Source organism: Pseudophryne corroboree, chromosome 8, assembly GCF_028390025.1.
Source record: "Pseudophryne corroboree isolate aPseCor3 chromosome 8, aPseCor3.hap2, whole genome shotgun sequence".
Classification (NCBI taxonomy): domain Eukaryota; kingdom Metazoa; phylum Chordata; class Amphibia; order Anura; family Myobatrachidae; genus Pseudophryne; species Pseudophryne corroboree.
This window is the reverse complement of record NC_086451.1, coordinates 333,221,690-333,245,110: the sequence shown is the minus strand read 5'-3', so window position 1 is coordinate 333,245,110 and position 23,421 is coordinate 333,221,690.

Here is a 23,421-nt window from a genome sequence, read left to right as displayed (position 1 = left end):
TTCTTATGGTGACAGGTAGAGGATGTGACAGTTAGTGTACATAGATAGGTTAAAAGCTCATGAGTGTTAATAAGAGGGGAGTGGATTAATGAGGCTGCAATGTGTACAGAGCGATACATAACAGGAATAGTGAAGGACGATGTCATTTTATAGAGGATACCATGAAGTGCTATGAGGAAAAACAGTTTGTGGAGCATGGTGTTTATAAAGTGAAAAGTATAGATAGGAAAATGCTTATGGAAATTGTTAATTAAATGGTAGATTTACCTGCTTTCCAATGTTTTTCAATGTTTGTTCAACTGTTGGTTTAACTGTTCTTTTTAAAATTTCCTAACTTTGTAATTTCCAAACTTCGTATATTTCTAAACTTCTGACAACTGCCCCGCAGACAACTGCCCCATAACTGAATGCTAACATATACTAGTTCTACTTTACAAAGGCTTCAGCTGAAGCTAATTGGACATCTAATCAAAGGGCTTATATTACCCTGTGTAAAGTAAACACCAGTCCATGTATGCTAATAAACTCCATGTCTTTCATTGCCTTAATTAACTCAGCTATATCCACTGAGCTAAGTCTTACCTCCTCCTCTTCGTATGCAGAACCAGAGCTTAATGAGCCTTCATCCTCCGATGAATCCTCATCTGAAACATGTGTACACTGTGAAGATGTAGATTTACTTACCACTGGCTTTTCAGCCTGTTTCTTTTGATAGGCTGCTGCTGGAAGTGATAAACCACAGGTGGGAAGCTGCATGTATGGGTTAAATCCAGTGCTGCAAGTGGGCGGGTACGGGCGGGTACGGCGTACCCTTAAGAGTTTAGCCGCGGGTACGCCGTACCCACTCCGCCGGGCCGCCGCTCACAGCGTTGATGTGCGCAGCGCTCACCAGTTGCTGTGGCCGGCCGAGTACTGCTACTGCTGCTCCTCCCCTTCCCAGTGTGCAGGGAGCGTGATTGTGATGTCATTACGCTCCCGCGGCAGTGGGCGCAGAGTGGGGCTGGCTGCTGAGGCTGCTTGAGCCGCGCGCGTTAGGAGGAGGCGGAGCAGGGAGCACATCAGTTGGAGGGGACGTGGAGCAGCCTGAGTGAGGCAATGTATATCTAGCACTGTGGGGGCAATGTATATCTGGCACTGTGGGGGCAATGTATATCTGGCACAGTGGGGCATTGTAAATCTGGCACTGTGGGGGCATTGTATATCTAGCACTGTGGGGTCAATGTATATCTAGCACTGTGGGGGCAATGTAAATCTGGCACTGTGGGGGCAATGTAAATCTGGCACTGTGGGGGCATTTATAAATCTGGCACTGTGGGGGCATTGTATATCTAGCACTGTGGGGTTAATGTATATCTAGCACTGTGGGGGCAATGTAAATCTGGCACTGTGGGGGCATTGTAAATCTGGCACTGTGGGGGCATTGTATATCTAGCACTGTGGGGGCAATGTATATCTAGCACTGTGGGGGCAATGTATATCTGGTACTGTGGGGGCATTGTAAATCTGGCACTGTGGGGGCATTGTATATCTAGCACTGTGGGGGCAATGTATATCTAGCACTGTGGGGGCAATGTATATCTAGCACTGTGGGGGCAATGTATATCTGGCACAGTGGGGCATTGTAAATCTGGCACTGTGGGGGCATTTTCTATCTAGCACTGTGGGGGCAATGTATATCTGGCACTGTGGGGCAATGTATATCTGGCACTGAGGGGCAACGTGTATCTGGCACTATTGGGGTCATACGTGTATCTGCCCCTCCCCCCATATGTGTATCACGCCCCCATTTTCATTGGCCACGCCCCATGTGACATTTGGCCACACCCATTTTTGCGCACGTGCCTTCGGCGAGCGCACACAGTACCCGTAAGACATTTTTTCTACTTGCACCACTGGTTAAATCATGTAACCTATTCCTGGTACAGAAGTTGGAATTATACGCTCAGCTATACTGGATAATGTTTGTGCCCAAGGGGGATCAACTTGCGCCTGTTTCTGCCTTGTACTATTCAAGAGACCTTGGTGAAAGCTAAAACAATTTGCACACAAACCATCCTGAACCAGATCCTGAGAGGGTATCCGGACTCCAGGTCGACAGCACAAAGGTCGACACACCTTATGTCGACGCCAATTGGTCGACACACCTTAGGTCAACATGGACAAAAGGTCGACATGGACACAAGGTCGTCAAGAACAAGGTCGACATGGAAAAAGGTCGACGTGAGTTTTTCACGATTTTTTTCTTTTTTTGAACCTTTTCATACTTAACGATCCACGTGGACTACGATTGGAACGGTAAAGTGTGCCGAGCGAAGCGGTAGCGGAGCGAAGGCACCATGCCCGAAGCATGGCGAGCGAAGCGAGCCATGCGAGGGGACGCGGTGCACTAATTGGGGTTCCCGGTCACTCTACGAAGAAAACGACACCAAAAAAACATAAAAAACTCATGTCGACCTATTTCAATGTCGACCTTGTTCCTGTCGACCATTTGTCCATGTCGACCTAAGGTGTGTCGACCAATTGGCGTCGACCTAAGGTGTGTCGACCTTTGTGCTGTCGACCCTCAGTCCCAGACCCCACTCCTCTATAGGCAGCGACTATCTGTTCGCAGCACTGCAAAAAATAGCTGGTGAGCGATCAACTCGGAATGACCCCCTTAGACATGATAATCAACATTTACACAGTGTACTACACAATTTGTGACTGTAATCACTTTAAGACTTGTGTAAAGTGACATACAATCCGACCCTACCCTGCTATACACCAGCATTGAGGGTCGGAATAGATAGAAAAAAACTGACAGAATTATAGTATAGTCAGTAATCCCTATCCGTTTAGTAGATAGACAGTGTCTAGTTAGACAGTCAATAGATAGACACCATATATTAGACAGATATTAGGTCGACAGGGTCAAAAGGTAGACAGGGTCAAAAGGTCGACATGGAAAAGGTCGACAGGTCAAAAGGTCGACAGGTCAAAATGTCGACATGATAATGGTCGACATAAAAAGATAGACAAATGTGTTTTTTAAATTTAACATGTTTTTGGATTATTTCATACTTTCTCTATCCATGTCGGCATAGAGTTGGTTATAAACCTTGTGGCGAGCGCAGCGAGCCACCGTGCCCGAAGCGTGGCGAGCGAAGCGAGCCCCGCGAGGGTATGCCTTTCTACAATTGGGGTGCCAGATGACAAAACTATCCACACAAACCACAAAAATGCAAAAAACACGGTGTCTATCTTTTCCATGTCGACCATTTTCATGTCGACCTTTTGACATGTCGACCTTTTGACCTGTCGACCTTTTGACCTGTCGACATTTTCCATGTTGACTTTGTGACCCTGTCGACCTTTTGACCCTGTCGACCTAATGTCTGTCTAACATATGGTGTCTATCTATTGACTGTCTAACTAGACACTATCTATCTTTCATACCGGAACCTCAGTAATCACACTAGCAGTCACGTTATACATTAGTATAATAATCAATATGGGCACATAATCAACTACAGATACATTTCAAGTATGTAGGAGAAACATATTACTGCATTACTTTATAAAAGTTTTAACCGTATTCAGACGCATAGCGAAAGAAACCACAGTAATATTATCAGACTTATATGCATTATGCACTTATCCAACTATTCATACTCAAAAGGTAGATAGAGACTTGGGGCCTAATTCTGACCTGGTCGCATGCAGGCTTTTTTTGCACTACTGCGACCAGGTAATCGCCGCCTACAAGGAGGGGGTAATCGCTGTGCTGGGGTGCGATCGGCTGTGCAGTGAGCTGCACAAACAAAAGTTTGTGCAGTTTCTGCACAGCCCAAGACTTACTCTGCGATGATCCGGGCTGGTGCTGACATCAGGAATACTCCTCCAGAACGGCTGGGCACGCCTGTGTTTTTCCGGACACTCCCTGGAAACGGTGAGTTGCCACCCACAAACGCCTTCTGCCTGTCAATATTCTTGCGATCGCTTTCTTCATTGGTTCTGTCGCTGCCCGGCGATCCCGGTCACCGGTGGCCGACACGCCTGCGCATTGTGGTTCATACGTGTTCAGACCTGATCGCATGGATGCGAAAAACGGCAGCGTGTGATCGGGTCTGAATGACCCCCTTAGTGCTGTATAACCCATACTCAGTAGAGTGGGATACAGGGAGACTTAGCCCGCTTACAGGATCGATCAATGCGCCTGCGAACACTGAGTGGATCCAGGCGCTGTTTGTGTATGCCGCCGCTCGTGAACCTATAGTGAACACGGACACCCAAGTGACCACTGACGCACCAGTCACACAGCCGCCTATGCTGCGACTGGGTCCCTTAGTACACAGCGTCTCAGACGGAAGCGGGAAAACAGTTCATGGCGGGAGACTCGGAGGAAAATGGTCATGAACCGGGGGGAGGGGCGACCAGGAGAATGTCTGACTCCCCACTGCTGACATCAACCCTAGGGATTGCGCCCTCATACTACTCCTGGAGCCTATGATCCCTAAGGGCTAGCGCTGGTGCACCCGAGGTGGCAGCCGCGTAAGCAACTGTTTGGTAGTCTACTCCCAAAGCAGTGCGGCTGTGTCCGTATTCCCCCTCTAAGCAGAACCGATGCCTTACCGTCTCCCCCTGCTCCGGCCACAGCCTGGTAGCATCTGCTGGACCTGCTAGTATATCTGACACAGATGCCCGCCTAAACAGCATTGTACTCGTGGGTAAGCGCTATCGCGGCCCGGCGGAGAGTTGTTTGAGCGACTCTTTCTAAGGTACGTATAAGACGCTTTTTAGAAAGATCACTCAAAAAATTAGTAAGACTATAAAAATTAGAAAGCTTATGGTTGCTAAAAACTAGCAGCCCATTGACCATGGTCCGGCTCCTGCCGCACCAAACAAAAAACTGATTTGTCTGAGCCAGGAGGCGGGGATATATGGATGGGGATGTTCCATGCTGGGAGGCCGAAAAGATTTGACCGATTGGTGCAAATCCGCTGTAGCTCATTATGAGAAGCAGAGGGCGTGTGACCAGTGTTGTGTGGGCGTGAACAGTGCCATGTAGACCCCCTACACTATCAGCTCGAATGTCTCCCTAAATATGTAAAAGTACAGTATAAAAATTGCATAATTTTGTGTGAAAAATAGAAATACAAGTTAATGCTTATGATTTATGGCCGACCGTGTGGCCAGCTGGTGGCTGGTCATCATCATGCTGTCATAAGGACGGGACTACTTTTATGTTGAGGCCTGGAGCTGGAGCTCCATCTGTCCAATTGTTAATCTAGCCCCACTTGTGTGTAGTATTATATGTACATTGGGGGCAGATGTGTAATGTTATACAGCATGTACAGTGGTGGGGGAGTTAGTATTTAGTATATAATGTATGGGGGAACAGTTGTGTTATATGTACAAAAGAGGAGATTTTGGGGGGATGTGTGAGTTATATGTATGAAGGGGAGGTGTGTAATGTTATATGCATAGGGGTGGGCTGGTGCGTAGTATTATATGTACAGTACAAGTGGGGCAGCTGTGTAGTGTTATATGTATAGGGGTGGGCTTGTGTGTAGTATTATATGTACAGGGGGGCACTTTGGTTGTGGCTCTGCTATGGTAGTGCAGAATGGTAATCCGGTTCTTAAACTTAAACTTTAGGCTTATTGGGTGCGCTCTACATTGTAAGCCAATTGTATGGTCCGGGAAATGGCTGCACCACCTGAACCGGTGTGTGTTACGGTAAGTTGGGAGATGAATACCAATATCTGGCTTTGTATACATGCTTGTTGTTCTGTTAAAAAATATATATGAAGGCGCGCTTCAGACAATGTAACTAAAGTATGTGTAAATGCTAGTACCTGTGAAAAAAAGGGGGAAATTAGTAACAATGGCCCTCATTCCGAGTTGTTCGCTCGCTAGCCGCTTTTCGCAGCAGTGCACACGCTAAGCCGCCGCCCTCTGGGAGTAAATCTTAGCTTAGCAGAATTGCGAACTAAAGATTTGCAAAATTGCGAATAGAAATTTCTTAGCAGTTTCTGAGTAGCTCCAGACTTACTCTGCCACTGCGATCAGTTCAGTCAGTTTCGTTCCTGGTTTGACGTCACAAACACACCCAGCGTTCGCCCATGCACTCCCCCGTTTCTCCAGCCACTCCCGCTTTTTTCCCAGAAACGGCAGCGTTTTTTCACACACACCCATAAAACGTCCAGTTTCCGCCCAGAAACACCCACTTCCTATCAATCACACTCCGATCACCAGAACGAAGAAAAAACCTTGTAATGCCGTGAGTAAAATACCAAACTTCTCAGCAAATTTACTTGACGCAGCCGCAGTGCGAACATTGCGCAGGCGCAGTTAGCGGAAAATCGCACCGATACGAAGGAAAATAACGAGCGAACAACTCGGAATGAGGGCCTATGTTGTACAGCCCTTTTAATGACTGATTGTTGGGTTCCTATAATAGCCGTCTGTCAGTTACACAGGGCAGGCGGTGGTTCCAGATACTAACTAGTTATCCCTACTGCTGCCTACCTGCCGTGATGTTTCTCCGTTCTGTTTTAGGGGGTCATTACGAGTTTATCGCTCGCTAGCTATTTTTTCCAGCACTGCGGACAGATAGTCGCTGCCTATAGGGGAGTGTATGTTTGCTTTGCAAGTGTGCGAATGCATATGCAGCCGAGCACTACAAAAAAGTTTTGTGCAGTTTCTGAGTAGCTCAGAACTTACTTAGCTGCTGCGATCACTTCAGCCTGTTCTTCTCTGGAATTGAAGTCAGACACCCGCCCTGCAAACGCTTGGACACGCCTGTGTTTTTCCAACCACTCCCAGAAAACGGTCAGTCGACATCCACAAATGCCTTCTTCCTGTCAATCTCCTTGCGGTCGTCTGTGCGAATAAATTCTTCATTAAATCCATTGCTCAGCAAGGATCCGCCTTGTACCCGTACAACGCATCTGCGCATTGCGGTGCATACGCATGCGCAGTAGTGACCTGATCGCAGCGAAAAAATACTAGCGTGAGATCAGGTCGGAATGACCCCCTTAGTCTGGCTGGTTCCCTTGCGGTGTCCTCCCCTCTCATATTCACGCCGGCGCTAGGTAAATGATGTCACCGCTTCCAAAGTCTCCGTCTCAGCTTCTCAACATTCACCAATGCGTTTTGGGGAGTAATGCCCTTTCTCAAGAGTATAATTTTAAACGGAGCAGCTCTTTCACCAGTAGCACAGTGATTATATTTTTATATCACATGTTGTTCTGTCCGTCCTTTAATGCTGCCACCAATTTGAATTATTATTTGTCAATAAATTGTGACATAATTGTAACGCCAGCACTGTTGTCTGTGTTTTATTTATACAGTATATACTGTAAATAATTTCAAATTGTGACGTTACGCATTGCAGTGGCGTAACTACTGCCCTCGCGGTGGCTTGGGGGCGAGGGCGAGGGGCTGCGGGGGCGCCACTGACTTAGCACAGATTGAAATGCGGACGAGCGTCCGCATGTCAATCTGCGGTCTCCTTCCCTCCGCTGCTATGTTGGAGGGACACGTAGGGCACCGCGCGCGCCTCTCCCGTGTCCCTCCTGGCTCTCCGGCCGGTCTAATAAAGAAAGTGCCGTTCGTGAGTTCTGATTGGCTCACGAACCGGCACTTCCTTTATTAGACCGCCGGAGAGCCAGGAGGGACACGGTAGAGGCGCGCGCTGTGCCCTCTGTGTCCCTCCAACACAAAGGAGCGGGGGGAGCAGGCACTGAGGAGGGCATATGTGGCACTGGGGGGAGCAGGCACTGAGGGGGCATATGTGGCACTGTGGGGGAATATCTGGCACTGGGGGCATAAACCTGGCACTGTGGGGGAATATCTGGCACTGAGGGGAGCAGGCACTGAGGGGGCATATGTGGCACTGTGGGGGAATATCTGGCACTGGGGGCATATACCTGGCACTGTGGGGGAATATCTGGTACTGGGGGGAGCAGGCACTGAGGGGGCATATGTGGCACTGTGGGAGAATATCTGGCACTGGGGGCATATACCTGGCACTGTGGGGGCATATGTGGCACCGGGGGGGGGGTATATTTGGCACTGGGGGCATATGTGGCACTGGGGGGGTGGTATATTTGGCACTGGGGGCATGTACCTGGCACTGTGGGGGAATATCTGGCACTGGGATCATATGTGGCACTGGGGGCATGTACCTGGCACTGTGGGGGAATATCTGGCACTGGGGGCATATACCTGGCACTGTGGGGGAATATCTGGCACTGCGGGCATATGTGGCACTGGGGGGGTATATTTGGCACTGGGGGCATGTACCTGGCACTGTGGGGGAATATCTGGCACTGGGGGCATGTACCTGGCACTGTGGGGGAATATCTGGCACTGGGGGCATATGTGGCACTGGGGGGGGTATATTTGGCACTGGGGGCATGTACCTGGCACTGTGGGGGAATATCTGGCACTGGGGGCATATGTGGCACTGGGAGCACGGCCCTAGCAACAAGCACTACTCCCTAGCAACGAGCAGGACACCCAGTGCATGAAACCCCTGGCAACGAGCAAGACATCCTGAGCATGAAAATCCCTGGCACCGTGCATGGAACCAAGAGCATGAAACCCCTGGCAACGAGCAGGTAATTTAAAATAAGAATTTACTTACCGATAATTCTATTTCTCGTAGTCCGTAGTGGATGCTGGGAACTCCGTAAGGACCATGGGGAATAGCGGCTCCGCAGGAGACTGGGCACAAAAAGAAAGCTTTAGGACTACCTGGTGTGCACTGGCTCCTCCCCCTATGACCCTCCTCCAAGCCTCAGTTAGGATACTGTGCCCGGACGAGCGTACACAATAAGGAAGGATTCTGAATCCCGGGTAAGACTCATACCAGCCACACCAATCACACCGTACAACTTGTGATATGAAACCCAGTTAACAGCATGATAACAGAGGAGCCTCTGAATAGATGGCTCACAACAAGAACCCGATTAGTTAACAATAACTATGTACAAGTATTGCAGACAATCCGCACTTGGGATGGGCGCCCAGCATCCACTACGGACTACGAGAAATAGAATTATCGGTAAGTAAATTCTTATTTTCTCTGACGTCCTAGTGGATGCTGGGAACTCCGTAAGGACCATGGGGAATATACCAAAGCTCCCAAACGGGCGGGAGAGTGCGGATGACTCTGCAGCACCGAATGAGAGAACTCCAGGTCCTCCTCAGCCAGGATATCAAATTCATAGAATTTTGCAAACGTGTTTGCCCCTGACCAAGTAGCTGCTCGGCAAAGTTGTAAAGCCGAGACCCCTCGGGCAGCCGCCCAAGATGAGCCCACCTTCCTTGTGGAATGGGCTTTTATTGATTTAGGCTGCGGTCATCCTACCGCAGAATGCGCCAGCTGAATAGTGCTATAAATCCAGCGCGCAATAGACTGCTTAGAAGCAGGAGCACCCAGCTTGTTGGGTGCCATCAGGATAAACAGCGAGTCAGTTTTCCTGACTCCAGCCGTCCTGGAAAAATAAAATTTTCAGGGCCCTGACTACGTCCAGCAACTTGGAATCCTCCAAGTCCCTAGTAGCCGCAGGCACCACAATAGGTTGGTTCAAGTGAAAACCTGAGACCACCTTTGGGAGAAACTGAGGACGAGTCCTCAACTCTGCCCTATCCATATAGAAAACCAGATAAGGCTTTTACATGACAAAGCCGCCAATTCTGACACACGCCTGGCCAAGGCCAAGGCCAACAGCATGACCACTTTCCACGCGAGATACTTTAGCTCCATGGTTTTAAGTGGCTCAACCAATGCGACTTTAGGAAATCCAACACCACGTTGAGATCCAAAAAGTGCCACAGGAGGCACAAAAGGAGGCTGAATATGTAGTACTCCTTTAACCAAAGTCTGAACTTCAGGCAGTGAAGCCAGTTCTTTCTGGAAGAAAATCGACAGAGCCGAAATCTGGACCTTTATGGACCCCAATTTGAGGCCCAAACGTCACCCCTGCTTGCAGGAAGTGCAGGAATCGACATAGTTGAAATTCCTCCGTCGGGGCCTTCATGGCCTCCCACCAAGCAATAAATTTTCGCCAAACGCGGCGATAATGTCTTGCGGTGACATCCTTCCTGGCTATGATCAGGGTAGGGATGACTTCCTTCGGAATACCCTTTTCCTTTAGGATCCGGTGTTCTACCGCCATGCCGTCAAATGCAGCCGCGGTAAGTCTTGGAACAGACAGGGTCCCTGCTGCAGCAGGTCTTGTCTAAGCGGCAGAGGCCAAGGGTCCTCTGCCAGCATCTCTTGAAGTTCCGGGTACCAAGCTCTTCATGGCCAATCCGGAACCCCGAGTATGGTTTTCACTCCTCGCCTTCTTATTATTCTCAGTACCTTGGGTATGAGAGGTAGAGGAGGAGACACATAAACCGACTGGTACACCCACGGTGTCACAAGAGCGTCCCCAGCGATCGCCTGAGGGTCCCTTGACCTGGCGCAATATCTTTTCAACTTCTTGTTGAGGCGGGACGCCATCATGTCCACCCGTGGTCATTCCCAACGGTTTACCCGCATTTGGAAAACTTCTGAATGAAGTCCCCATTCTCCTGGGTGTAGGTCGCCCATCGGAGAATCCTTGTGGCTTCTGCCATCGCCATCCTGCTTCTTGTGCCGCCCTGTCTGTTTACATGGGCGACCGCCGTGATGTCGTCTGATTGGATCAGTACCGGCTGGTTCTGAAGCAGGGGCCTTGCTTGGCTTAGGGCATTGTAAATGGCCCTTCGCTGCAGAATATTTATGTGAAGCGAAATCTCCTTGGAAATTTCTTCCCTGTGTGACTGCACCCCAGCCCCGAAGGCTGGCATCCGTGGTCACCAGGACCCAGTCCTGTATTCCGAATCTGCGGCCCTCTAGTAGATGAGCCCTCTGCAGCCACCACAGCAGCGACACCCTGTTTCTTGCTGACAGGGTTATCCGCTGTTGTATCTGTGGATGGGACCCGGACCATTAGTCCCACAGGTCCCACTGGAACGTCCTTGCGTGGAGTCTTCCGAATGGAATTATGCTTCGTACGAAGCTACCATTTTTCCCAGGACTCGTGAGCAGTGATGTACCGACACCTGTCCTGGTTATAGGATGTCTCTGACTAGAGATGACAACTCCTCGGCTTTTTCCACTGGAAGAAACACTCTTTTCTGGTCTGCGTTCAGAAACATTTCCAGGAACAGAAGACGTGTCGTCGGGACCAGCTGTGACTTTGGAATATTGAGAATCCAGTCGTGCTGTTGTAGCACTTCCCGAGAGAGTGCTACCTCCACTACCAACTGTTCTTTGGACCTCGCCTTTATCAGGAGATCGTCCAAGTACGGGATAATAAAAACTTCCTTCTTGCGAAGGTAAAGACTTTCGGTGCCGTGGACAACTCCACCGGCCGCGTCTGGAACGGATAGTGACAGTCCTGTACCACATATCTGAGGTACTCCTGGTGAGGAGGGTAAATGGGGACATGCAGGTATGCATCCTTGATGTCCAGGGAGACCCTGTAATCCCCCTCGTCCAGGCTCGTAACATCCGCCCTGAGCGATTCCATCTTGAACTTGAAACTTCTGATATAAAAGTTCAAGTATTTTAATTTCAAGATGGGTCTCACCGAAATGTTTCGGTACCACAACCACTGTGGAATAGTAACCCCTTCCTTGCTGAAGGAGGGGCACCTTGACAATCACTTGTTGTGATTATAGTGTTGAATATCCACCAACACCGTCTCCCTGGCAGAGGGAGTTGCCGGTAAGGCAGCTTTTAGGAAACGGCGGGGGGAAGAACGTCTCGAACTCCAGCCTGTACCCCTGAGATACTACTTGAAGGACCCAGGGATCCATGTGAGAGAGCCCACTGTCCGCTGAAATTTCTGAGACGGGCCCCCACCGTACCCGGGTCCGCCTGAGCAGCCCCCGCACCATGCTGTGGACCTACCGGACGCAGGGAGGATTTCTGCTCCTGGGAACTAGCTGTGTGTTGCAGCTTTTTCCTCTACCTTTGCCTCTCGGCAGAAAGGATGAGCCTCTAGTCCTCTTGCTTTTCTGGGGCCGAAAGGACTGTACTTGATGATACGGTGCTTTCTTTTGTTGTGGGGTAGCCTGTGGCAAAAAAATCGATTTCCCAACAGTAGCTGTGGAAACGAGGTCTGAAAAACCATCCCCAAACAGTTTTACCCCCTTATAGGGCAACTTCCATGTGCCGATTCGAGTCGGCATCGCCTGACCATTGCCAAGTCCATAACCCTCGTCTGGCGGCAATGGACCTAGCGCTTATTTTTGATGCCAGCCGGCAAATATCCCTCTGTGCAACACGTATGTATAAGACCACGTCTTTTATATGCTCTATTTTCAGCAAAATATTGTCCCTATCCATAGTTATTTTCCGACAGGGAATCTGACCACGCAGCGGGAGCACTGCACATCCATGCTGAAGCAACGGCTGGTCGCAATATAATGCCCTAGTGTGTGACTATATCTTATAGGGTAACCTCCTGCTTTCTATCAGCAGGTCCCTTCAGGGCGGCCGTATCCGGAGACGGTAGTGCCACCTTTTGTAGGCGCTGTATCTACCCTATGGGGTGTTTCCCCGCGTGACCTATCCTCTGGCGGGAAAGGGTACGCTGCCAATAACCGTTTTAGAAATTATCAATTTCTTACCGGGGGAAGACCACGCTTCCTCACACACCTCATTTAATTTCTCAGATGCAGGAAAAACTACTAATAGTTTTCTCTCACCAAACACAATACCCTTTTATGTGGTACCTGGGGTATAATCATAAATGTGTAATACATTTTTCATTGCCTCAATCCTGTAACGGGTGGACCTATTTGGAGGGTACACCAGTCTCATCGACGTCGACACTGGAGTCAGTATCCGTGTCGACATCTGTGTCTGTTATCTGAGGTAGCGGGCGATTTTAGAGCCCCCCATGACATTTGAGACGCTGGAACAGGCACAAGCTGAGTAGCCGGCTGTTCTGTGTCGTCGACCTTTTATGTAAGGAGTTGACACTTTCACGTAATCTTTCCATAAGTTCAACCACACCGGTGTCGACCCCGCAGGGGGTGACAACATATTTACAGGCATTCGCTCCGCCTCCACCTCATTATCCTCCACATACCTGTCGACACAGCCGTACCGACACACAGCACACACACAGGGAATGCTCTGATAGAGGACAGGACCCCACAAAGCCCTTTGGGGAGACAGAGGGAGAGTATGCCAGCACACACCAGGGCGCTATATATCACAGGGATAGCACCTATAAAAAGTGTTTTCCCTTATAGCTGCATATATATATATGTATACTGCACCTAAATTGTGCCCCCCCCTCTCTTTTTAACCCTTTCTGTAGTGTATTAACTGCAGGGGAGAGCCAGGGAGCTTCCCTCCAACGGAGCTGTGAGGGAAAAATGGCGCCAGTGTGCTGAGGAGATAGCTCCGCCCCTTTTTCGCTGACTTTTCTCCCGCATTTTTATGGATTCTGGCAGGGGTTAATGTACATCCATATAGCCATGGGGGTTATATGTGATGTATTTTTGCCAGCCAAGGTGTTAATATTGCTGCTCAGGGCGCCCCCCCCCCAGCGCCCTGCACCCATCAGTGACCGCAGTGTGAGGTGTGCATGAGGAGCAATGGCGCACAGCTGCAGTGCTGTGCGCTACCTTGATGAAGACTGATGTCTTCTGCCGCCGATTTTCCGGACCTCTTCTTGCTTCTGGCTCTGTAAGGGGGCCGGCGGCGCGGCTCTGGGACCGGACTCCGAGGCTGGGCCTGTGTTCGATCCCTCTGGAGCTAATGGTGTCCAGTAGCCTAAGAAGCCCAAGCTGGCTGCAAGCAGGCAGGTTCGCTTCTTCTCCCCTTAGTCCCTCGATGCAGTGAGCCTGTTGCCAGCAGGTCTCACTGAAAATAAAAAACCTAAAACTAACTTTTATCTAAGAAGCTCAGGAGAGCCCCCTAGATTGCACCCTGCTCGGTCGGGCACAAAAATCTAACTGAGGCTTGGAGGAGGGTCATAGGGGGAGGAGCCAGTGCACACCAGGTAGTCCTAAAGCTTTCTTTTTGTGCCCAGTCTCCTGCGGAGCCGCTATTCCCCATGGTCCTTACGGAGTTCCCAGCATCCACTAGGACGTCAGAGAAAAGTAATTAGAAGCCTTACTGTAGAACTTAATGTGTAATGGGCATTACGGTGTGTGGCATAATGTATCACGGACATTGCAGTGTGTGTCATAATGTGTCAGGCATTACGGTGTGTTGTATACTATATCACGGGCATTGTGGTATGTGGTATAATGTCTCAGGATCATTGTGGTGTGTGTCATACTGTGTCACAGACATTGTATGTGCTATAATGTATCAGGGGCATTGCAGTGTGTAGCATAATGTATAACGGGCATTGCGATTCCTGTCATAATGTGTCACAGGCATTACGGTGTGTGGCATAATGTGTCGGGGGCATTACAGTGTGTGCATATTGTGTCATGTGCATTATTGTGTGTGGCATAATGTCTGAGGGCCTTTGCAGTATGTGGCATAATGTATACTGGGCATTACTATAAGGAGGAAAAATGACAAATAATGTAAGGGGCATGAATCAGGATTATTTTTCTTTCCTGTGGTGGCTAACGTCTGGGCGTGCAGGTTGCAAAACTGGGGTATAAGGTAGTCTTTTCCTGCAATGCCACGCCCCTTCATGCGAAGCCACGCCCATTTAAATGAAGCCACACCCCCTTTGGAGGCGCGCGCGCATGTTTGTCCCTTTACTAGTGCCAATTATGGGGGGGGAGGGGGGGCGCCAAAGAATTTTTTGGCTTGGGGGAGAAAAATTTCTAGTTACACCACTGACGCATTGTGACATTTTAGGTGCAACACCACAAATATACTGTATACTGCGAGTTTATTTGTATGAAACCAGTCACTAGCATTGTCCATGAGCACCTTCCAGATTCATGCTGACTCTCCAGCTACGAATTTTGATACCCCCTCTTCCTAACATCAATTGCCTAGCTATTGCTAGATTTCATTATCTGTTTCTCACTGAGCTTACTTCTTTTAACACATTATTGCCAGCCTCTGCATTGCATATTGTCCTCTAGAATAATATCTGTACAGTATATTGATCTCTATAATGCTTTTATATTATCAGTCTCTGGAAGGCACTCTGTATTGCATGGTGGTCTCCTAGATGTCATCTATATTATATATCAATCTCTGGATTGCATTCTTTATTGTGAAACGGACAATTTAGAACAATAATCTGAATCACAATTGTAATGTGTCCGTCAGACTACTTTACTTTCTGCAGTTATGCGATATGTATTTTGAAAAATTAAGTTTTTAAAGAAATACAGATTGACCCACCCTAATCGTGGCTCTTTCTGTGCTGGGCCGCGCCCGCCTAGGCGCGCCTATCGCAGCATCTGGGAGGCGCGTGCGTGTGAGATGCATGTGTGCCCCTTCACTGCAATGGGAGCATCTCTGTGCACTCCCGTGGTGTGGCTAGGCGCCAAGTTGCCTTGCAGCGCTGGGAGTGCACTTTTGCGATGCAGCCGCATCAGATGAGAACGGCTCCATCTGTAAATTACAAAATGCAATGATATTTCATTTTATACAGAATAAATACAGTACTTTGCAAAAGTGTTAGGCAGGTGTGGAAAAAATAGGAATTTAATACCTATCGGTAATTCCTTTTCTCCTAGTCCGTAGTGGATACTGGGGTCTTGTACTTTAGTACCATGGGGTATAGATCGGGTCCACTGGAGCCTGGCACTTTAAAAAACCTTTAGTGTGTATATGTGTGTGCTGGCTCCTCCCCTCTATGCCCCTCCTACCAGACTCAGTCTAGGAAAACTGTGCCCGAGGAGATGGACATAATAAGAGAGAAGAAACAATCCAACAGCGGTGAGGCCACAAGCCAACACACAACCAGAAACGAAAGGAGGGCGCTAACCAGAACAGAGGATAGCAACACCAACAGGATAGCACGGCTACCCCAACAACATAACGGGACCGCAACGCCGGTCCAACCCAATACTTATTTACCCAGTATCCACTACGGACTAGTAGAAAAGGAATTACCGGTAAGTTTTAAATTCCTATTTTCTATTAAGTCCTAATGGATACTGGGGTCTTGTACTTTAGTACCATGGGGAAGTCCCAAAGCTCCCAAACGGGTGGGAGAATGCTGAGACCCCTGTAAACACGCCTGACCAAACTGAAGGTCATCCTTGGCCAAGGTATCGAACCTATAAAATTTAACAAACGTGTTCGAACCAGACCAAGTAGCAGCTCGGCACAACTGTAAGGCCGAGACACCCCAGGCAGCCGCCCAGGAAGAGCCCACAGACCTCCTAGAGTGGGCCTGAATAGACATCGGCAAAGGCAGAGCCGCTGAAGAATAGGCCTGTTGAATGGTCAACCTGAGCCAGTGAGCAATAGATTGCTTAGAAGCCGGCCAACCAATCTTGGAGGCATCGTAAAGGACAAACAGCGAATCAGATTTCCGATGACGGGCCGTCCTTTTGACATAAATCTTCAGAGCCCTGACCACATCCAAGGACTCAGGAGCAACGGAAAGAGTCAGACAAAACTGGAAACACAATAGGCTGATTCACATGAAAAGCTGGCACCACTTTTGGCAAAAACTGAGGATGGGTCCTAAGTTCCGCCCTGTCTCATGAAATATCAAATAAGGGCTCTTACAGGATAAGGCCCCCAATTCAGAGACATGCCTGGCAGACGCCAATGCCATCACCGTCTTCTAGGTGAGAAGTTTTAACTCCACCCTATATAAGGGTTCAAATCAGTCCGATTGGAGAAAGGATAGAACCACATTGAGGTCCCATGGAGCCGTGGCAGGTACATAGGGCGGTTGCATATGAAGAACTCCATTTAGGAAAGTCTGCACTTCTGGCAAGAAGGCAAGCTGTCTCTGGAAGAAAACAGAGAGCACCGAAATCTGGACTATGATGGAGCCCAACCGTAGACCCATATCCACTCCCGCTTGCAGGAAAAGTAGAAAACGACCAATCCAAAATTCCACAGGAGAAACCTTTCTAACCTCACACTGGGAAACATACTTTTTCCAGATACGGTAATGTTTTGACGTAACCATCTTCCTGGCCTGGACCATGGTGGAAATGACCCTGGAGGGAAGGTCTTTTCTAGCTAGAATTTTCCTCTCAACTTCCAAGCCGTCAAACGTAGCCGCTGTAAGTCTGGATAGACAAACAGACTTTGTTGAAGAAGATCGTCTCGGAGCGGTAGATGCCAGGGATCCTCCAGAGCCATGTTTAGGAGGTCCGAGTACCACGCCCGTCGAGGCCAATAGGGGGCAATTAAAATTGCCTGAACGCTTTCCGTTCTTAGTCATTTTAGACCCCTTGGGATTAGCAGTAGAGGAGGGAACAGGTATACAAACTGGTACATCCACGGCGTCGTCAGCGCATCCACTGCAACCGCCTTAAGATCCCTCGTCTTGGAACAGTAACGGCATAGCTTCTTGTTGAGTTGAGAAGCCATCAGATCTATCTGCGGACAGCCCCACCGGTGAATTAACTGTTGAAAAACCTGGGGATGTAGGCCCCATTCCTCCGGATGGAAGTCGTGCCTGCTGAGGAAGTCTGCTTCCCAGTTGTCCACTCCTGGGATGAATATGCCTGAGATGGCCCTTGCATTGGTCTCCGCCCAGAGGAGGATTTTTTATACCTGTCTCATCGCCACTCTGCTTCTTGTTCCCCCTTGTTGGTTTATGTACGCCACCGCCGTGGCGTTGTCTGACTGAACCTGGATTGCCTGATCCTTTAGGAGATGCGAAGCCTGCAGAAGAGCATTGCAAATTGCCCTGAGTTCCAGGATGTTTATCGGCAGAGTTAGTCCTGTCTTGACCATATCCCCTGGAACTGAGCCCCTTGGGTCATAGCCCCCCATCCCCAGAGGCTGGCATTCGCTGTCAGTAGAATCCACGAGTGGATATTGAAACTCTTACCCTCTACCAGGTGAGGACCCTGTAGCCACCATAATAGAGAAATCCGGGCTTTAGGAGACAAGGTCACTTCCTGATGCGTGAAGGTGAGACCCCGACCATTTGTCCAGCAGATCCAGCTGAAATGGACGAGTATGAAATCTGCCGTATTGGATTGCCTCGTAAGCAGCCACCATTTTGCCCAGTAATCGAATGCAAAGATGTATGGATACATTGCGAGGACTGAGCACCGAGGAATCATAGCCTGGATAGTCAAGGCCTTGTCCATCGGGAGAAACACCTTTTGAGACACTGTATCCAGAATTATTCCCAGGAACTGAAGACGTTGGTTCGGTTCCAGTTGAGATTTCTGAAAATTCAGGATCCACCCATGATCCTTAAGCAGGCGAGTCGTCAGATCAATGCTGTGCAGCAGATGCTCCGTGGACACAGCCTTTATTAGGAGATTGTCCAAGTAGGGGACTATGTTTACTCCCATCATGCGCAGTTGCAGCATCATCTCCGCCATGACCTTGGTGAAGACTCTCGGAGCTGTGGATAATCCAAAGGGTAAGGCCTGAAACTGGAAATGTTCGTCCAATATGGCCTGATGAGTGGGGCCACATGGGAATGTGTAGGTAAGCATCTTTGACATCCAAAGACAACAGGAACTCCCCCTCCTCCAGAGCGGACACCACCGCCGGCAGGGATTACATCTTGAATTTGAACACCCGCAGATACGGGTTTAGAGAATTCAGGTTCAAGATGGGGCGCAACGAACCGTCCAGTTTGGGAACGACAAAAAGACTGGAGTAAAAACCCCGGTTGCGTAATGGAGGAGGTACTGGAACCACCTACCCTGCCTGCAAAAGTTTTTGAATAGCCTCTTTCAAGGTAACTTTTGCTGCGGGTAAAGCTGGTAAGCCTGACTTGAAAAATCTGTGAGGAGGTAGTGTTTGAAATTCCAGCCGGTAACCTTGGGAAATGGAGTCCCTCACCCAAGTATCCCGGCAGCACTCCGCCCACACGTGGGCGAAGTGTTGAAGGCGAGCGCCTACCTGAAAGTTGCCTTGCTGCTGGGTCCAACTTTCACGTGGAAGGCTTAGCGGCAGGGGATCCGGTGGTCTGGTCCAGGGAGAGAGCAGTTGCAGGTTTATGGGACTTACCATGAGATCCTCTGGGAGTGGTGGAGACCCCTCGGCCCCTTCCTCTGAACCTTGCCCCACGAAAGGACTGCAAGGAGGGTCCGGTGTAAGAACGCCTAGCAGGCGGTGCAGCCAACGGCAGATAGGCAGACTTACCTGCCGTTGCTTGGGAGATCCATTTATTTAATTTGTCTCCAAACAAGGAATCACCTGTAAATGGAAGATTTTCTACACCCTTTTTGGAATCAGCTTCTGCCGACCACTGACGTAACCACAGAGCTCTGCGCGCTGAAACAGCCATAGCAGTAGTGTGGCCATTAATCCTACACAACTCCTTAATAGCCTCGCTCATAAAATTCGCAGCATCCTGTATATGTTGCAGCAGAGTAATGACCTCATCCCGGGGCAGAGTTTAAACTGTCAAGAACATTATCAGACCACTTGACTATCGCCTGCCGCCGTATATATTGCCTTGAGTGTAGTCTCAATCTTACGGTTAGCTGGATCTTTTAGGGATATAGCCCCTGGCACTGGCAGTACCAATTTCTTAGACAGTCTGGACAAAGACGTATCGACTGACGGGAGGTTTTCCCATACCTTCCTGTCCTCAGCTGGAAGGGGAAAAGTAGATAAAAACCTCTGAGGAATTTTTTATTTTTTATTAGGGTTTAACGAAGCCTCCCTGGTCAAGGAGTTTAATACTGTAGACACAGAAAAAGTTGCTGAGGTCTTAGGTCTAACATTAAAACAAAACTCCTCATCTAGTTTTGCCTCCTGATCCGGTATGTGAAGGACCTCTTACAGCAAAAATGAGAGCCTCCACCCCAGGGGACAGAGAGCTGTCCTCATCCATATTATCATCATCTACATCAGGCTGATCAGAATCAGACTGGAGCACCTGTGGCAGTGAGCGGTTATGTGAAACCACTAGAGGGGGATGAGAAGCCTTCTTGGTATCTGCTGCTTTAGCCACATAATCAGTAGAGTGTTTTAACACCTGTCTCTCTCTTTTAGCTGCAGCCAATTCAGAATTTACATTCTGAATCATGCTGTTAAAGATATCTAACCAATCAGGTGCCTGTGAGCTGGGTCCCTGTGGTGATAAGGAACATTGGCCCTCATTCCGAGTTGTTCGCTCGCAAGCTGCTTTTAGCAGCATTGCACACGCTAAGCCGCCGCCTACTGGGAGTGAATCTTAGCTTGGCAAAATTGCGAACGAAAGATTCTCAAAATTGCGAATAGAAATTTCTTTGCAGTTTCTGAGTAGCTCGACACTTACTCTGCCACTGCGATCAGTTCAGTCAGTTTCGTTCCTGGTTTGACGTCACAAACACACCCAGCGTTCGCCCAGACACTCCCCCGTTTCTTCAGCCACTCCCGCGTTTTTCCCAGAAACAGCAGCGTTTTTTCACACACTCCCATAAAACAGGCAGTTTCCGCCTAGAAACACCCACTTCCTGTCAATCACACAACGATCACCAGAACGAAGAAAAAACCTTGTAATGCCGTGAGTAAAATACCAAACTTCTTAGCAAATTTACTTGGCGCAGTCGCAGTGCGAACATTGCGCATGCGCAGTTTGCGGAAAATCGCTGCAATGCGATGAAAAAGAACGAGCGAACAACTCGGAATGAGGGCCATTGCTCACATGAGTGACCCCGCTGAAGACGGGGTAGAGTTACAAGCAGCACACATAATCATGTCAACAGACATCTTACACAGTAGTAATACAGCAAAAGCCCACTAACCAACACCGCCACACAGACCCTATAGAGCTCCTGGAGTGACACTGAGGAGCGGACACCAGCACACAGAACACAGCAGCACAATGTGTTGAAGTATGTGCATGACATGATAAAAGTGCAGCGGCGCTACTGCTGGCGTGCTCCCCCCTTTCTATGACCCCCTGGTACCAGTTTGCAGTCTGTAGCAGTGTGAGTACTGGAGGAGCAGCGTGCATGCAGCCTTGAAGATCTGCAGCAGCAGGAGATGGCGCCTTCCCGCCACTGGTCCCGCTCCAGGAAGCACCGCCCTTGTAATGGTGCGCGGTCCCTATGACAGTTTATACTGGCCACATATAACCACATACTATATAACATAATATGCATTGTACAGTACTCATGAAGCCTTGAGACAGTGAGCACTGCGGGGCTTAACAGCCATGAGCCAGTTTGTCCGCGGCGGGCACCGCAGTTCCGGGCCCGTGACCGCAGCGTGACTTGCCGCCAAAACTGCACCGGGGACCCGCTTACCAGGACCCCGGTGCAACACTCATTGCACCTTGGGGGTCATTCCGAGTTGTTCGCTCGTTGCCGAGTTTCGCTATATTGCGATTAGTCGCTTACTGCGCATGCGCAAGGTTCGCAGAGCGCATGCGCTTAGTTATTTTACACAAAAGTTAGGTATTTTACTCACGGCATAACAAGGTTTTTTCATCGTTCTGGTGATCGTACTGTGATTGACAGGAAGTGGGTGTTTCTGGGCGGAAACTTGCAGTTTTCTGGGCGTGTGCGAAAAAACGCTGGCGTTTCTGGGAAAAACGCGGGAGTGTCTGAAGAAACGGGGAGTGTCTGGGCAAACGCTGGGTGTGTTTGTGACGTCAAACCAGGAACTAAACTGACTGAACTGATCGCAATGGCTGAGTAAGTCTCGAGCTACTCAGAAACTGCTAAGAAATTTCTATTCGCAATTCTGCTAATCTATCGTTCGCAATTCTGCTATGCTAAGATACACTCCCAGAGGGCGGTGGCTTAGCGTGTGCAATGCTGCTAAAAGCAGCTAGCGAGCGAATAACTCGGAATGAGGGCCCTTGTAACTTCGGAATCTGTTAGAGGATGGCGGCTAGCTGCTGGTGTGGGCACACATACTAACGATGTGTGATCAGCACCTCAGGAGCTCAGTGTCCTGTCAGCTGGGATTACGAACCATTAACACTCAGGAGGTTGGTTCGGTCCCCCCCTCTAAGTCCCACGAAGCAGGTAGCCTGGTTGCCAACCAGAGCTACCTGAAAATAATAAACTAAAATAAAAAATAGGATTTTAATACCTACCGGTAAATCCTTTTCTCGTACTCCATAAGGGATATTGGGGGTAACTAGTACGATGGGTATAGATGGGGTCCAAAGGAGCCAGTGTACTTTAAATTTCTTCAACTGGGTGTGCTGGCTCCTCCCCTCTATGCCCCCTTCCACAGGCAGTTATAGGCAAAAACGTGCCTGAAGGAGAAAAGACATATATGAGAGAAGGAACATGATAACAGAAAGGGTGGTGAGATTTACACACCAGCACACCACTAACATACAACAACCAGCAACGGCTGGTAACAACAACAGCTGAACAGGTAACTATAGAACAAGAACCTGCAGAAAAGTCCACACACTGAGGTGGGCACCCAATATCCCTTATAGACTACAAGAAAAGGACTTACCTGTAGGTATTAAAATCCTATTTTTTCTAGCATCCATAAGGGATATTGGGGGAAACTAGTACGATGGGGACGTCCCAAAGCTTCCAGAACGGGCGGGAACGTGCGTAGACTGCTGCAGCACTGCCTGCCCAAACTGGGAATCCTCTTTGGCCAGGGTATCAAATATGTACAAAAAGTGTTCTTCCCCAACCAGGTAGCAGCTCGGCATAGTTGCAAGGCCGAGACTCCACGGGCAGCCGCCCAAGAAGAGCCCACTGATCTAGTAGAGTGGGCCTTTAGAGACTTAGGAACAGGTAAGGCTGCCGACACATAGGCCTGTTATATAGTAAGCCTAATCCAACGAGCAATGGACTGCTTTAAAGCAGGGCAACCCTTCTTCTGTGCATCATAGAGCACGAACAAGGAATCTGTCTTTCTGACACAAGCTGTACGCTTGACATATATCTTCAAGGCACGTACAGCTTCCAATGCCTCAAGAGGAGCAGAAGCATCAGAACTGGACGTAACCACAATAGGTTGATTCAGATGAACGCGGAGACAACCTTCGACAGGAACTGCTGTCTAGTCCGGAGCTCCGCTCTGTCCTCGTAAAAGACCAAATAGGGACTTTTACACGATAATGCCCCCGATTCTGAAACATGTTGAGCAGAAGCCAGGGCCAGTAACATCACCGTCTTCCACGTGAGGTACTTGTCTTCTACCATCATCAGAGGTTCAAACCATGAGGACTGTAGAAATCTCAACACTACATCCAAATCCCAGGGGGCCGAAGGCGGCACAAAGGGAGGTTGTATGTGGAGTACCCCTTGCAAGAAGGTCTGAACTTCTGGCAACACTGCCAATTTCTTCTGAAAGAAAATGGAGAGCTGAAATCTGACCCTTAATGG